Source organism: Tupaia chinensis, unplaced genomic scaffold (assembly GCF_000334495.1).
Source record: "Tupaia chinensis unplaced genomic scaffold, TupChi_1.0 Scaffold000423_1, whole genome shotgun sequence".
Lineage (NCBI taxonomy): Eukaryota > Metazoa > Chordata > Mammalia > Scandentia > Tupaiidae > Tupaia > Tupaia belangeri.
In genome coordinates this window covers 4,986,620-5,002,878 of record NW_006159928.1, presented here as the reverse complement: position 1 = coordinate 5,002,878, position 16,259 = coordinate 4,986,620, and the positions used below count along the sequence as shown (strand labels likewise).

Sequence of the window (16,259 nt, the reverse complement as noted above, 5' to 3'; positions counted from 1 at the left end):
TCTGGTGAGCGCACGCACCCTATAGCAAAAACCTCTTCAAGAAAAAAAAAAGATATGCTGAACTGTTATAAATGATCCTCACATAGTCAGAATATACAAATATATGAGACTTTTACTTTTTTAAACAAAATTTGCTAAAGCGGGCATGTGCTTGCTGGAGACAGAGAGAGAGACAGTGAGAATGAGAGAGAAGGAAAGTGAGAATGCCCCCCTTCGTGGCATGGTAACACTGCAATCCCTTCTCTATTATGTCCTCCCCTTAGGATTTTGGACACACACACATGCCTGGCTTGTTTTTCAGTTTCTGAGTCCAGAACTCAAACTGTGCAGCTACTTCTGTGGGATCCAGTTGCTTTATCCACCATGCCACCAGATGGTCCAAGACTTTTACTTTCTAAATCATATATTACTACCATGCTTTAATAGAAAAGATTGATATATTTGACTTTTGAGAAATAACAAAAATCTTATGTTTAAAAATACTATGGAGAGCTAAAAGATAAATGCAAACATGAGAAAATTCTTTGCAAAATATATTCTGAACAAAGGGTTAATACTCCTAATATATAAAGTATTCTTATAAACCCAAGATAGAGAGTAACATATTGGTAGAAAATCGGTGGAAGGGCTGGTTTGGGGATCAGCAGTGATGGACTGCTAGAGAGAGGCTGGATCCATATGGAAGACTGCAGGTCTAATTCCTCAGTTCACTGGGCACTCATGATCCTGGCTGGCTGGAAAGGATTTGGGGAGGAGCGGTTGAATTGTCATGTGAGACCCTTTTGAAGATGTTTGCCTTTCTCTCAGTCTCTTACTCATAAAAGGAAACAATAACAAAAATGGGCAGAAGATATGAAAAGTCACAAAATAAATATATGCTCTCAGGCCAGATATGTGGAACAGTGGTGGCACTGTGCTCTGTGATACTGAGGCTACATGGGAAGGTCCTGGGTTTGCAACTCATGGTCTTCCTATATTGGATACGTAAGCATACTTGAGATCCTTCTCGCTGAGTCTGGGGGGTGGATCACTAGTGGAGACTCTATTGGGAGTGCCTTTCGTCTCCTTCATAGAAAAGAAAGAAAGAAACAAACAAACAAACTAAACAAAGAAATACATGGGCTGGGAGGTGGCATGGTGGTTAAAGTTTGAGTCCCAGATCTGGTCGCTTGCTTTCTCACTTTCTTTCTCTCTCTCTCTTTCTCTGGTGAGTGCATGTGCTCTATTACAAATTTAAAAAATAATAAATAAAATGAGATAATTCTTCAAAAATACGTATTTCTAATAAAATGAAATTATTCCACCTGAGTAATCAGAAGAGAAACACACACAGAAGCTAAAATGTATTCTTCTAAACTGGTACTTTTTTAGAAAAAGATCAAGACCAGTATTTGTTATGTAAAATCTTGGCGGAAGTTTATCATCAGACAGTGGGATTTTGGAGTTCAGTTTGTCTAAATAAAGCAGCCTCAGGCGATGACAAATCCAAGGTTGGTACTACCTGTAGGTCACATACTGTGAATGGGGTGATAGAGGCCAAGGAATCAGGAGATCAGGCACTGGATGAGTTATCAATGTTATTTAATACAAACAACAACTATCTGTTGCTGGGTATTTATATGCCAGGCAAATGCTAAGGGCTCACAAAATTCTACTGAAGGAGGTGCTACTGTTCTCTACATTTTACCATGACAGAGGCTAAATCTTAGAAAGGTTAAGTAACTTTTTATCTTTTCTTTATTGACATATGAATCATATCTGAGATTATAATCACTCAGAAATCACTTATTCTTTACTATTAAGATATATTTTATTAATTCCTACAGTATTAATTGAATATCAAGTACGAGGAACTATATTAGAAACTGTACACAGAAATTCCTTGCCCTTGTATAGCTGATAGGCCTATGGGAAACTGTGACAGGTAAGCAAGCAGTTATAATGTGGAGACATACACTGTTTACAAAAGACACTTAAAACCAGCAGGTAGAGACCGGCAGTTAACGTAATGACTATGTCGCTAGAGTCCCACGTAGTCGACTGTGGTTCGAGTCCTGGACCTGGTGGCTTAAACTCACGCCGGGCGTGTGTGCGTGCATGCCCAAGATCCAGAGAGGAGAATGGAGGAGAAGGGATTGCGGCGTGGTCAGCCCCCCGGGGGGTGATTTCTCGCTTTCTGTCTTTCTGTCTCTCTCTGTCTGTCTGGCGAGTGTATGTACCCTATAGCAAAAACCTCTCCAAAAGAAAAAAAAAAAAGAAAAAAAAATACCAGCAGGTATACTGGAGCAGTCTTATACCAACTCTCACCAGCTAACAAGGAATAGTAGTTACAGCAGCATTAGTCATAACAGTCAAAAAATGGAAATAACTCAATGGTCATAAATTTATAAATGGATAAATAAAATAGAATATATCCATAGTTTGGGGTGTCTAGTTGACTGGGTAAGAAATACCTAGAAAAAGCATCCGTCTGGGTATGTCTGTGGAAGTGTTTCCAGAAGGAATTATCCACCCTTAATTGGGTAAACACAATTCAATCAAGGGCCTAAAGACAGTAAATACAGAAGACAAATGAGTCTCTTTTGAGACAGAGTAAGGTAGACTTCTGTTGCCTTGGAAATCAGAACTCAAGGCTCATCTGCCTTTGAAGTCCAGGATTTACACCAATACCACCCTTTCCCAGGTTCTGAGACTTCAGCCTCAGACCCAAGACATCAGCCTCAGCCTCAGACATCAAGGGCTTCCTGCCTCTGAGGCCTTTGAACTTGAACTGATTCATGCTTCCATCATCCCAGGGTCTCCAGCTTGCAGATAGACTATTGTGGGACTTCTCAGCTGCCATCATTGTGTGAGCTGACTTCTCCAATAGATTATTTCTTATGTATCTATGTAACTATTGGTTCTATGTCCCTAGAAAACCCTAATACTCATATGATGGAGTTTTATTTAGCAATAGTAGAAACAAAGTATTGATATATGCTATAACATGGTTGGACCTTAAAAGCATGTGCTAAGTGAAAGAAGCTAGTCATTTAAAAACACGTATTCTATTATTTTATTTATATAACATGTTCAGTGAAGACAAACTCATTTATAGAGAAAATGAATTTGTGGTTGCCTAAGGCTGAGAGAGTGAAGGATAGGGTAGGGACTGCTACTGAGTACAAGGTTACTATATGGGATGATGAAAATGTTTTAAAATTGTGGTATCATCATTCTATAAATATATTACAACCATTGAATTCTACATTTAAATGAATAAATCAGATGATATGTGAATAATATCTCAATAATAGGGGATATTATTAAAATAACTGATTGCAAGCATTCCTTTTTAACTACATTGTTTGCCATCATGTCGGTAGGAGGAGAGTTGCTAAACTTAGCAAATAAAAATACGAGACAACCAGAGCCAGCAGATGGCATATCAGTTACATTGCTGGACTCCTAGATGTCTGACTACTGTTTGAGCCCCTGATCCAGAGGCTTGAAACTCACTCTGTGTGTGTGTGTGTGTGTGTGTGTGTGTGTGTGTGTGTGTGTGCATGCTGTCCAAGATTCCAGGAGGAGGTAGAGAAGAGGGGATTGCAGCATGGCCATCCCTGCTGGGGAGTGATTTCTCACTTTCCTCTCATTGTCTCTGTCTGTCTGTCTCTCTGGTGAGCACACACACACTAAGGCAAAAACCTTTCTCAAAACAAAACAAGACACAAGATAATCAATTAAATTTAAATTTCTGATAAATGAAACATACTTCCTAATATAAGTATATTATGTTGAATAGAACATATTTATACTAAAAAGTATTTATCTGAAATTTGGCTTGTGTTCTTAAGGAAGAACTGCAATTTTCTTTACTTTTATTCATTTATTCATTTTATATTTATAAATATATATATATATATATATATATTCATTTATTCATTTTATTCATTTATACATATTTCTGAGTACATACTATGCACCAGGCACTGTTTTAGCTATTGGGGACATAGCAGCATATAAAAGGGGAAAAATGCCCTGCCTCTATATTCTAATGTATGGAGCAGACGATAAATAAGGGAAATATTTAAAATATGACTGTGATATGCAGTGATAACTTATACAGATGAGTGTGAAAGAATAAACAGTAAATTGTAGAAAACTCGATAATGATGCAAACTATCCTTGTATAATAGAAATCTGAATAATCTTTGTCCCATAGTGACACATAATTTGTGTCTGGCAAAGAGAGAGAGAGAGAGAGAGAGAAAGAGAAGAGAAGAGATTACAATTCAACAGTGAATTTTATTGCCCTGGGGGCATTGCCCTGTTTTATGTAATTTAGTAATCTTATTCTAGCGTGTTTTTCTTCCAGTATCCATAAAGAAGTTGTCTGTCCTATGCCCCTTTCAATTAGCTTTATCATCCTGCTGACTCATTCATATGCTCTTTGACTTTTTATTTGTAGGAAAGCCATAAAGGGCCATAACTTTTAGCTCTTGAAAAATTATGCATTGACATGTAGAATGAGGTTATATACTTCTGATTTGTTATATGCCCTTAATATGCAAATAAATAAAAAACTAAATGGAAAAAAACAGATTTTTAAAAACTCATGGGTTGATTTTTTAAAAACATGCTAATGTTGATGTGTTATTGGCATTAGAAACAGAATTTATGAAGACCATAGTTACATGTAATATAAGCTTATAAGAATGTTTTTTTTGGGGGGGGAGGTTTTTGCTATAGGGCGCATGCGCTCACCAGACAGACAGAGAGAGACAGAGAGACAGAAAGTGAGTAATCATCCCCCAGGGGAGATGGCCACACTGCAATCCCTTCTCCTCCATTCTCCTCTCGGGATCTTGGGCACGCATGCACACACACCTGGTGTGAGTTTAAGCCACCGGGTCCAGGACGCGAACCACAGTCAACTACGTGGGAGTCCAGCAACATAGCCATTACGCTAACTGCTGGTCCCAAGAATGTTTTAAAAATATACAGACAAACAAGAAAATAAAATACTTAAACTCTTAGAATAATATTGTCTCCTACTGGTATAAATAGTACACTTGGTACTCAAGTACTCCAAAAAAAAATGTTTTTTGGAGAGGTTTTTGCTATATTATAGGGCGCATATGCTCGCAAGAGATAGACAGACAGAAAGTGAGAAATCACCACACACAAGGGATGGCCATGCAGCAATCCCTTTTCCTCCATTTCCTCTTAGGGTCTTGGGCACATACACGCACACATGCCCAGTGTAAGTTTAAGCCACCAGGTTCTAGACTTGAACAGTGGTCAACTATGTGGGAGTCTAGTGACATAGCTATTACACCAACTGCTGGTCCCACAAGTACTCAAAAGTATTAACAGTACAAGATCTGGAGTTAGTCTGTATGGCTTCAAATCTTGGCTCAATCAGTTTTTGGTTTGGACAATTAATTAATTAACTAATTACTTTTTCTAAACCTCCGCACTTGCTACCTAATGGGATTGTTGTAAGGAATAAATGGAATTAAGTAAGAAGCTCGGAACAATGTTACTAAGTGCTCAATAAATGTGAACTACAAGCTTTCTGTTTAGTTATCTTTGCACTGAAAGGTTACAACTATCTAAAGCACTGTAGAGCAAGTAAGTAACCATTCCAACTTCCTATCATGTAAATTACTTCAAATACTATGTACAATGTTTGTAGTGTTCAATCCAAAGATGTTTCTCAATATTGAAAACTTCCACTCACTAAATCTTTTCGTGAATCAAAATGGATTAATTTTTTAATCTGCCAGAATATTCCTGTTTTTTTTTTCCCTTTATTATATTGAATTACAGAACATTTTACAACCACAGATCTATTTTGTTGCTCAGTCAAACCTCGGTCTCAAGGGAACCAGCAGTTAGCGTAATGGCTATGTCGCTGGACTCCCACGTAGTCGACCGCGGTTTGTGTCCCGGACCCAGTGGCTTAAAACTCACACCGGGCGCGTGTGCGTGCGTGCCCAAGATCCCGAGAGGAGAATGGAGGAGAAGGGATTGCGGCGTGACCATCCCCCCTGGGGGGTGATTTCTCGCTTTCTCTCTCTATGTCTCTGTCTGTCTGGCGAGCGCACGCGCCCTACAGTGAAAATCTCTCAGAAAAAAAAAAAAAAAAAAACCTCGGTCTCAACAAATGGCTCTCTTTCCTGCATGAAAAAAGAAACTACCAAAACTAGTTGCTTGCTTGAGTAAGCAAGTTATGATAGAAAGACAAGAACTGTGTGAATAATTCTTTAGGGAATTTACATTTATCCCAAACTTTAGTAGTTAATAATTCTCCAAACAAAAGACACAAACAAGCCCGCAAATAAAAAATATGATAAAATAAACAAAAATAGATATGGTTCCCTATTCAGTGTTGGCACAGTTAGGCAAACCAACTTTCTCATCGAGGTCAGCAACTACTGTGGAGACTTGAACAATGACTTGGTAGTTTCAAATGCCTTAAGCCTTGAAAAATGGTTCAGTCTTTCCAAGTGTCTTCAACTTTCCAAGTCAGAAGAAAAGCTACAACAGATCTCTTTATCTGTTCTATCTCATGGTATTTTAGATCCAGCAAGACTGTCCATATGGTTTTGGCTATAAGGGCCTTTTATGATTGTTTTTCTAATTCTCTGAAGAATGTCTCTGGTAATTTGATTGAGGTTGCGTTAAAAGCTTCTACACAGCAAAAAAAAAAAAAAAAGATTGTCCATATGGAAAGACAGATATACTTATTTACCTAGCAATATCCTTAACTTTCCAACTTAAAATTATTCTTCTATGTTGGTTATATGCTATCTCACAATTTTAAAAAGTATATAAAAGGATATAAAAAATTTTGTCACTTCTCATCATGAAACTATTTACTAGCTTTAAATTTCTTCCCACCATCATATATTACAATATGTATAGTAGTTTTCTGAGTGAACAATATTACAATCTGGATTTCAAATGACTTGAGCAAAACTAATCATGTTTCTTAAAGGCCATACCATGCTCCATAACCCGGAGAAAGAGGCACTGGCGAAAAGTGAGGGGGATATTATATTTTCCCAAAGCTGTTCTTTAATTTTCTCCCTAATTCATTTATTTGCTTTTCTTTTTCAGTCATTTGAATGTTATATATTTTATATATTAACCAAAACCTGTCAATAAAATATAATTTGAACCATATTTTTAGCATATCCTAAAAAGGTTTGTCCTAAAAAGGTTTTTCAAAGGTATATAAAGTGCTATTTTTATATTATCTTCCAAAGGTTAATATTTAATTTATTTTATTATCACTTGGGGGCAATGACATAAAGAATGATTGCTTTATCAAGCAGGTGTTTCTTCCTTAACAAAGAAAACACTCTTCTTAGTATAAATATAGATAAGAAGAGAGAGAATGCCTCTTTCATCCAGAGTACTTTTTAGAAAATAATAATTGAACTATTATTAATAATTATATTAACTAAAGTAATGTATCACTTCTATTCCTTACTCAGGCTACCATCTCTATGCTCATGCTGGCAAGATATTCTCAGATCAGTGTTTCACAAAGGACCGTTTATTTGAGCCCTAACTACAATATACTATTTTACATTTTCAGACTATGTTAGGTAATCTATGAGTTTAAGCAATGTACTATCTGAATTAGACGGTCTCTTGAATTGCCACCACTGAGTTTCCATCAAGTCATGAGGGGAAATAGAAGTGCTGTGGGCCTAAGTCCTATTCAACTCATCATTCTAATTGTCACCTAGTGAGGCCAGCTGGCTAGCTGTCAAGAGACTTCAGGAAGCTCATTTACACTGGTAAATTCGCTGTGTCACTGTGGTGCCGACTCTGAATCTTTGCTTTGCAGGCTCAAAATGTGAATTTTATCAGCACATTAAAAGTAAATCTTCTCTCAGCACATGCATGTTATCCAAGCATACAAAGACCAACATGTCATTTTATTAACTTACAATGGGCAAATAACATTTTCATGTGGGTTGTGTTTATATCAAAAGGACCAGTGCATTTACTCTTTAAAAACAAAACTACAAAGGAAGCCCATTATAGTTGAAAACTTTTGGTAGAACATTTTAAAACAAGAGGAGGTGGCTAAATGACACACTTTAAAGGCAAATTTGTCACACAGCCTGTAATGTTTTGAGTCTGTGAACCAAGGTCCATTCTCCCTTGTAATGGGGTTGAGTAACGAAAACCAGGTAGCTTGTTTGGGGCCCCCTTTCCCCCTGGATAGGCTTAGAAATTAGGCAGAGAAAGGAAGCATGAGTGCAGGAGATATTCCAGGTTAGCAATAGCATGCTTCATGGTTCAGAAACAAGGGAAGACCGTGATGGGCCCAGAAAACTGCAGAAGCTCAGAATGCCTGTAGTGCATAGTGTGAAGACTTCGCTGTGAAGAGATGAGGTGAATGAGTAGCTGCAGCAAGAGCAGAAAGGCCTTGAATGCCACAGTAAGGACTTGGGTATTTATCCTCAAAATGATGGGAACTAGTGAGCAGTTTCAAGCAGAGCAGTCACAATGATCACATTTGTGCTTTAGAAAGGTCATTCTGTCTGCAGTCTAGAGAGTAAATGGAAGGGATGCAGAGCAAAAGCAGAGAGATGAGTTAGTAATCTAGGTTAGAATAAAGCAGTTTAAAAACAGGGCAAAGCAAGGTAGAATGTACAGAACTTGGTAATTAATTAGATATGAACAGAAATGAAAAGGGGACAGGAAAGGATAACATTAAGATTTCCAGCCTGGGTACGATGCTGCGAAGCACTGATGTATAGAAATCTGGGAGCTCATAGGGAAGTGATGGAAGGCTGGGTGGGAGATGATGAGTTCAGGTCAGAATAAACATTTGATTGCTTTTCTTTTCTTTCTTTCTAAATTTTGTCAGATGGCACACGCACTCACTGGAGAGAGACAGAGAGAAGGAAAGAGAAAATATTCCTTCTCCCCGACATGAGGCATGGCCACAATGCACTCTCTTCTCAAACTCTACCTCCTTTTGGAATTTTGGTTGTGCCTGGTATGTTTTTTAAGTCACCAGGTCCAGAACTGGAACTATGCAATTGGTCACATGGGATCCAGCCACCTTAATTACCCTGCTACTGCTGGCTGGCCTTAGAGTAGACCTTTTGAACTGAGACTGAGGATTCTGTGAGATATCTAAATGCATTTGTTCAGTAGGCTGTGGAAGATAGGGTTTTATATTCAGAAGAAATCTGGACTGGAGGTTTGGGGATCACTAACAAATAAATAATTACATTATAGGAACCCCAGAGTGGCTGATAACCCACTGAGAATGTATGGGGATGGATGATGAAGATCCTATAGTTGTAACCCAGCATGTAGCCTACCTTATTGAGCCAAAATGATTAAAATCGACAGATGACACCTGTCATTTTTTTTTTTTTTTGGAGAGGTTTTTGCTATAGGGCACATGCACTTGCCAGACAGACAGAGAGAGACAGAGAGACAGAAAGTGAGAAATCCCCCCCCCCCCCTGGGGGGGATGGCCACACCGCAATCCCTTCTCCTCCATTCTCCTCTTGGGATCTTAGGCACGAAGCATGGACACACACCCGGCATGAGTTTAAGACACCAAGTCTGGGACTTGAACCGTGGTTGACTACATGGGAGTCCAGCCACATAGCCATTATGCTAACTGCTGGTTCCTCATTTTTTTTTCTATGTGCATTCTAACATAATCTGTTCAAAGTTGAGGAGCTCTGGTACATGACTGGAAACTGCAGAAAGGAAGCAGTATGTGTTTTAGTCTTCACTTCTGTATTAACACTATGAATGTCATCATCGGGCTGATGTCAACCAGCCTTTCTGTTGCTGTACTTGGTTAACTATGGCTGGGGATATTACAGAGTCATGTCATGGATAGAAGCTGCTGCCATAGATTTGGCATTGAGGATTTTCCTCACACATCGCATGATATACGATGAGCTAGGGAAGTAGGAGAAACTACACAATTGGGCACCATGCTCACAGGCATATTTTGCTATTTTATTTGATGAGAGCAAGACTGGACTAAAATATGTTGGTGTCTGGGAAGGGTGATAATCTTTATGTAGGAAGGGAAAGAAGAAATTCCCTTTGTACCTTTTCTTCCATTTCTAAGTGATTTCTAAACATCCCTCTACTGAAGTTCAGTGTCTCTCCTGCAGTCCTTCCTCACAGTTCTCTTTGGAATCTAGTAACACTTCCTCTTCTTGCCCCTTCAGGCCTTAGTACAACTAGGTACATGGTAACTCTGCTCTTGCTAATTTAGGCATGCACTAGCATTTCTTACTCAATTTCTTAACCCCTGGCCATATCTATTTTAGAAGTCTATTCCTTTAAGCTATCTACAATTACCCATTTTCCTGCTGGGCCCCTGACTGACACTTTTCATTTGTTCTGCAGTAAATTTTACTCAGAATTCCATAATATAAAATAGATAAGAGAGAACTTTCACTAACTGATACAAGTTTGAAAAATGTGGGGCCCCAATTAATTCCTTTTCTTCATCCATTGAGGTAGCCTCTGAAGACCCTAGGGTCTGGAGAAATACACTTTGGAAAAAACATTGGACTGAACCAACCCAAGGAAATGTGAGCCCTGAGCAATGCTCAGATGACACCTGTATACTACACTCTTTACATAACTCATTTGACCACGGAAACACATTTTAGAAGTAAGTGAGAAGACAGCTTTGGATATTACCTGTGTGTCTAGATCCCCTTCTGTGGTATTCCATATACTGTAATACATTTGGTTGCCTATTCAGCTTAGGGGTCCATGGGCTGGTCTTGGTTAACAAACTGACAAGAATGATGACTTGGATTTAAGATTAATTTCATTTTGGTTTACTACTGAATCAGCAAACAGATAATAAAAATATTCACAGGATCAAAAAGATAAATGACCTTGGCATTGCTTTCCTAGTCCTCAAAGTATGTGGCCTTAGAAAACCCATGCAGAATGATAACTTTACCAGATCAGAAAATCCCAACCACTGGGGCTGGCAGGTGGCGTGGTGGTTGAGGGTGCTGGACTCCCACATGGCTGATCTCGGTTCAAGTCCCAGACCTGGCAGCTTGCTTTCTCACTTTCTCTCTCATTCTATCCCTCTATGGTCAAATAAAAATAAATAAATAAATGGATAAAGATAAATAAAATAATTAAAAAAAGAAAAAGAAAATCCAAACCATGAACTTTATGCCTATTATCGGAGGAACTACATGGGCACTCAAGAGTCATACTGTTATTGATGGAAATATTTGTTGTACTACCTCAGCATCATCTGTTTTATACTCCACCAGCTTGAAATTTAAATGCAATAGATTATCATACATATTAAGAGAATTTAAAAAATAAAATAAAGAGCATGTGTGCATGCACATGAAAGAGAGAGTAAAATCACCCTTCACAGGGTCTTATCAAGCTGTGATTTCCCCTTTCCCCAGCCCTATAGCTTGTCGGGACTTAGTGTGTCGGGATCCTCAGGCTGTCCTGGGGCTCTGAACCCATGTCTGTAGCCTCCAGCACTGCAGTCTAGCATGCCATGGGCCAAGAACATCAGTTTCACTAGATCTTAAAATGTAACTGTAAATTTGGAATTTTTCCAATTCTGCTTCTAAAGAAATTCAGTGGAGACCTCATATTTGTCTTGTGGTTACTCAAGTCAGCTGGAGTCTAGGAAAACCAGCAGGGGTTACTAGAAAATGTTTCTCTCACTTGTTTGAAGTCTTTGCCTACCTCCCTATCCTGCCCTCAAGGACTGACAGAAACACAGAATGATACTAAGTTATAATTAGTGCATTGATACTAATATATTCTTTTAAAAAGTGAACAATTCAGTTAAGGATACAGTGCTGAACAGGAGATAAGCTCCTCCCCATTCAGAGAACTGACATTCTTGTTGGGGAGACATAAATAGACAAACTAGAAAAAGCAGCTTCTCTGCTATTCAGATAATTTGAATGAGTGCTGTGATAGAGATTGGAGGAACTTTAGGTGAGATGGTCCTTGAAGATCTCTTTGAGGAGGTGACTTTACAGGTGCAATCTGAATGTCACAGAATTAATTACAAGATCTAAGGGGAGAGTATTTCCTAAATAGAAAATGGTCGTATAAGAGCAAAAATAGGTTTTGTACAGTTGAGAAATAAAAGTCCAGTGTGACTAGGGCATAGTGAGCAAGAAGAAGGTGTTATAAATAGAAGGCAGAGAAGCAGGCAGGCTAGATGAGCAGGGTGTATAAGCCAAGTAAGATACTCAGATTTTATTGAGATTGTCATGGAAAGTGACAATCAAGGAAGACAGTGGCATTATTTGATTTGCATTTAAAAAAGTTGTTCCTAGCTGCTGTGACATGGATGGATTATAGGGAAGCCAAAGTAAAAGCTAGGAGAACAACTAGGAAATCATAATAGCAGTCTGGACAGCAGATGAAAGAGCTAGGAACCAGAATTAGAACGGCAAGAAAGGATATGTTTTGGAGGTAGTCTAGGACTTCCTGATGGTTTGTTTGGAGGGAAAGTGGTGAGGCAAAGAGAGAAATCAAAGATAACTTCAAGATTTTTGGTTTGAATCAACTAAATACTTGGTAGCGGTAAATACTGAGAAAGGAAAACTATCAAAAAAGTTTTGAAGATAAAAATGAAAGTTCTTTGTTTTCCCATGTTGTTTGAGATGCTCGTTACTCATCTAGGAAGAAACATGAAGTAGATGGTTTGTTATATAAGTCTGAAAATCTGGGGAGAGGTCAAGGCTAGAAGTATAGATTTGGGAATCTTGGTCAAATAGATAAAATTTAAAGTCAGGAGACTGGTTGAGATCACTTCTAAGTTATTTTACATAGGTAAAAGCAAGGGCCATAGAACAGAGTAGGGAGCACTCTAAAAGATATAGAGAAGTCATCAAAGAAGTCAGAAAGAAGGGTCATTAGGAGAAAAACAGAAAGTGTAGCGTTAAGGAAGCCAAGAGAATAAAGTAACTGAAGGAGAGAGGGGTTGGCTATTTTGAATGTGGGAGAACCAAATAAATTCAAAACAATGTAAGTTGTCATTGGATCAGGAAACACATAGACCACCATCATCAGTGATTCTAATGAGCCACCTTGTTAGAGTGAGAGGGATGGAGGGCTTGATTGGAGTGGGTTGAGAAGAAAATGTAAGGTAAGAGAGTGTAACTTATAGACATGCAAGTCATTTTGGAGCTCTAGAGAATGAAGATAGCTGGAAAATGTAACAGGAATGCTGCTGACAGTGTGGAGTGCCTAGGGTCTCTGGCTGTTCATGTAAAAAAAAAAAATCCAAAAATCTGGGGCTAGCAGGTGACATAGTGGTTGAGAAACTGGATTCCCATGTGGTCTACTGCAGTTCAAGTCCTGGACTGGTGGCTTGAAACTCATGCTGGGTGTGAGTGCCCAAAATCCCAAGAGAAGAGTGGAGGAGAGGTAGATTGCAGTGTGGTCAATCCCCCTGGAGGGTGATTTCTCACTTTCTGTCTCTCTGCCTCTCTCTCTGGTAAGTGCATGCACCCTATAGCAAAATGAATCTCTCTCTCTCTCAAGAAAAAAATCCCCAAACACCAGTTAAGTGTTATTTATCCTTGGTGACATACCAGGAGCTACACAGGAATATGTGGACAGTTAAGTTTTACTAGGGTTTGGGACCTGTTAGATGAAAACAATGGAGGGGGGAGAGAGATGGAGAGGTTAATTAAACATACTTGCAGGTGGAGGCATGGACTTAAGAGTTGGGTTTTGGGGACCAGCAGTTGGCAAAATGGCTATGTTGCTGGACTCCCATGTAGTCAACTGCAGTTTGAGTCCCGGACCTGGTGGCTTAAACTCACACTGGGTGCCTGTGCGTGCAGGTCCAAGATCCCAAGAGGAGAATGGAGGAGAAGGGATTTCGGCATGGCCAACCCCTCTGGGGGGATGATTTCTCACTTTATGTCTCTCTGTCTCTCTCTGTCTTTCTGGCAAGCGCACATGCCCTGTAGCAAAATCCTCCCCCCACCCCCGCAAAAAAAAAAAAAAAAAGAAAGAAAAGGGTTGGAAAGAGTTGGGTTTTGATGGAAATGAGTACACTAGGGAAATGGCTGATAGTAAGAAAGTAAAGAGGGGTCAATGGATTGGAGATCTTCATGGGGGTAAAAGAAATGATGGTATGGGAATAGTAATGAGACAGAGATGAATGAATAGGGATTAGTGGTCAGAAAGGGTAAGCAAAATTGTTATGTGTAGGAAGCTGCTAGATTACTGAAGGTATTCTTACATGATTATATCTCACCCACTGCTTATTTTCTTTTGGTGTAATTATGTTCTCTAGTGTATTATTCCAGTTACTGAGTTACTGCAACTTGCAGGGGAGTATACAGAGTTTTGAGTAACCTATCCAGCTAAACAGTAGAAGACAGCATATTATATCAAAGATTCTACAGGAGAATTCCAGTTTAAGAAAGCTTTGACATTTGACATTAACAAGTAGTCATAAACTAAATTGATTTTTTAAAAATAAAGAGAAAAAAATGTCACTTTTGTCAGTCTATGTCACTGATAATATTTCCTATATTGTCTGAAAATAAAGCACCTTGAGTTTAGAAAGATAGAAAAGTATGTGCTTTCTAAGAGCATTATCAATAGTGATTGACTATGTATTAGTTTTAGGCATTGTTGTTCCAATGCATCACATACAGAATAAAAAATGTTTGAGATAGAAATATTACATAATATATAATACTTTACAAAACACCTTCACATTCATTAACTCATCTGAAAACAATACTAACTTCCTAGGAGCAATATTAATTAGCAAGGCAGGGTGGTGGTTAAGGTGCTGGACTCCCACAGGGTTGACCACAGTCAGAGTCCCAGAACTGGCAACTTGAAAACCACAGGAGGCAAGAGTGTGTCCAAAACCCCCAGAGGAGAATGGAGAAGGGTTTGTGACCAACCCTCTGGGGAATGATTTATTACTTTTTCTTTCTCTATGGAGCCCTTGGCCTTATAGCAAAAGCAAAAGGAAAAAAAAAAAAAAAGAAAAGAAGAAATAATATTAACTTGCTGTACCTTTTCAAAAGAGCTGGAAGTACTTTCCCATAAGCACTTCATTAATTGTTTGGTAGACTTCAAGGTTTATTCCCACCCTCTAAAGTTAGTTCCAATATTCTCTCTCCTTCTCTATTTAATATTAAAGATTTCTCTTTTCTTCCCAGGGTGAGCCTCTGTCTTCTGAATACTGGCAAAATGATAGGATGTGGAAGCTGTGATTTTTGAGTTTAAATAATGACATTGTACCTGGAAGTCAGTTCCAAGTCCACATCTTGTTTGGCACATTTATCTGTGATCTCATTCTTTTTCTTAGCCTATAAAACAGAGGCATTAATGTCGGTTTACTTCATGTATCTATTATCAGAATAGACTTTAAAATTACTTAGATTAGGCCACATATGGACTTAGAAAGTGTAACATGTTAAAACCATCCCATTAAATATTGTTATGGTCCAAAACAGATAAACTTCTTTTTTTTTTTTTTTTTGGTTTTTTCGCTATAGGGCGCGTGCGCTCGCCAGAAAGACAGAGAGACACATAGAGACAGAAAGCGAGAAATCACCCCCCAGGGGGGATGGTCACGCCCCAATCCCTTCTCCTCCATTCTCCTCTCGGGATCTTGGGCACGTACGCACACGCGCCCGGCGTGAGTTTTAAGCCACCGGGTCCGGGACGCGAACCGCGGTTGACTACGTGGGAGTCCAGCGACATAGCCATTACGCTAACTGCTGGTTCCCAAAACAGATAAACTTCTCTTGCCAACTTGAATTCCAGTTTTTTTTCCCTGCCCTTATTTCTTATTACATTTTTTTTTTTTAAACTGAAATTAGAAGCAGGAAGGAAGCATGGCAAGGAAACCAGGTTGGAAAAGGGGAGGGAAGCCCAGTAGACCAGTGAGCCAACCACTCTCTAGTCTGTTCATCCCAGGGGCTTAGCCGTCTAGTCAGCGTCTCCAGCAGAAACGAGGATTCAGCTCAGGCTGGAGCCTTGTCCGGAGCGAAAAGCAGTCACGAGCAGGGTCACACACACAAGATTTATAATAGTCTGCGTGGCCTTCACAGGTAATAGCCGATACCACTCTCTTCCCACCTGGGCTAGGGACATCCCCAGGTCAAGCCCCTTAAGGCAGCTCGGCGCGCGGGCGCGGTCCTCTGACGGAGTGCCGGGGCGGCTTCAGCTTGCCGGGCTCGCCGGAAGGAGCAGCCTCCCCAGCGTCTTGCCGC

The 16,259-nt window shown here is 39.3% G+C and overlaps 1 long non-coding RNA gene across 1 annotated transcript in view; it reads right to left on the bottom strand.

Moving 5' to 3' along the window:
• LOC102478333 (uncharacterized) overlaps nucleotides 1-16,221 on the bottom strand; it is a 145,670-nt gene extending 129,449 nt beyond the window's left edge. The window contains exons 1-2 of the long non-coding RNA XR_335465.2: nucleotides 16,126-16,221; nucleotides 15,283-15,350 (exon numbers count right to left, since the gene is read on the bottom strand). This is a non-coding gene — a long non-coding RNA (uncharacterized LOC102478333). The remainder of the gene's footprint in view (nucleotides 1-15,282; nucleotides 15,351-16,125) is intronic.
• Nucleotides 16,222-16,259: the final 38 nt, after the last annotated feature.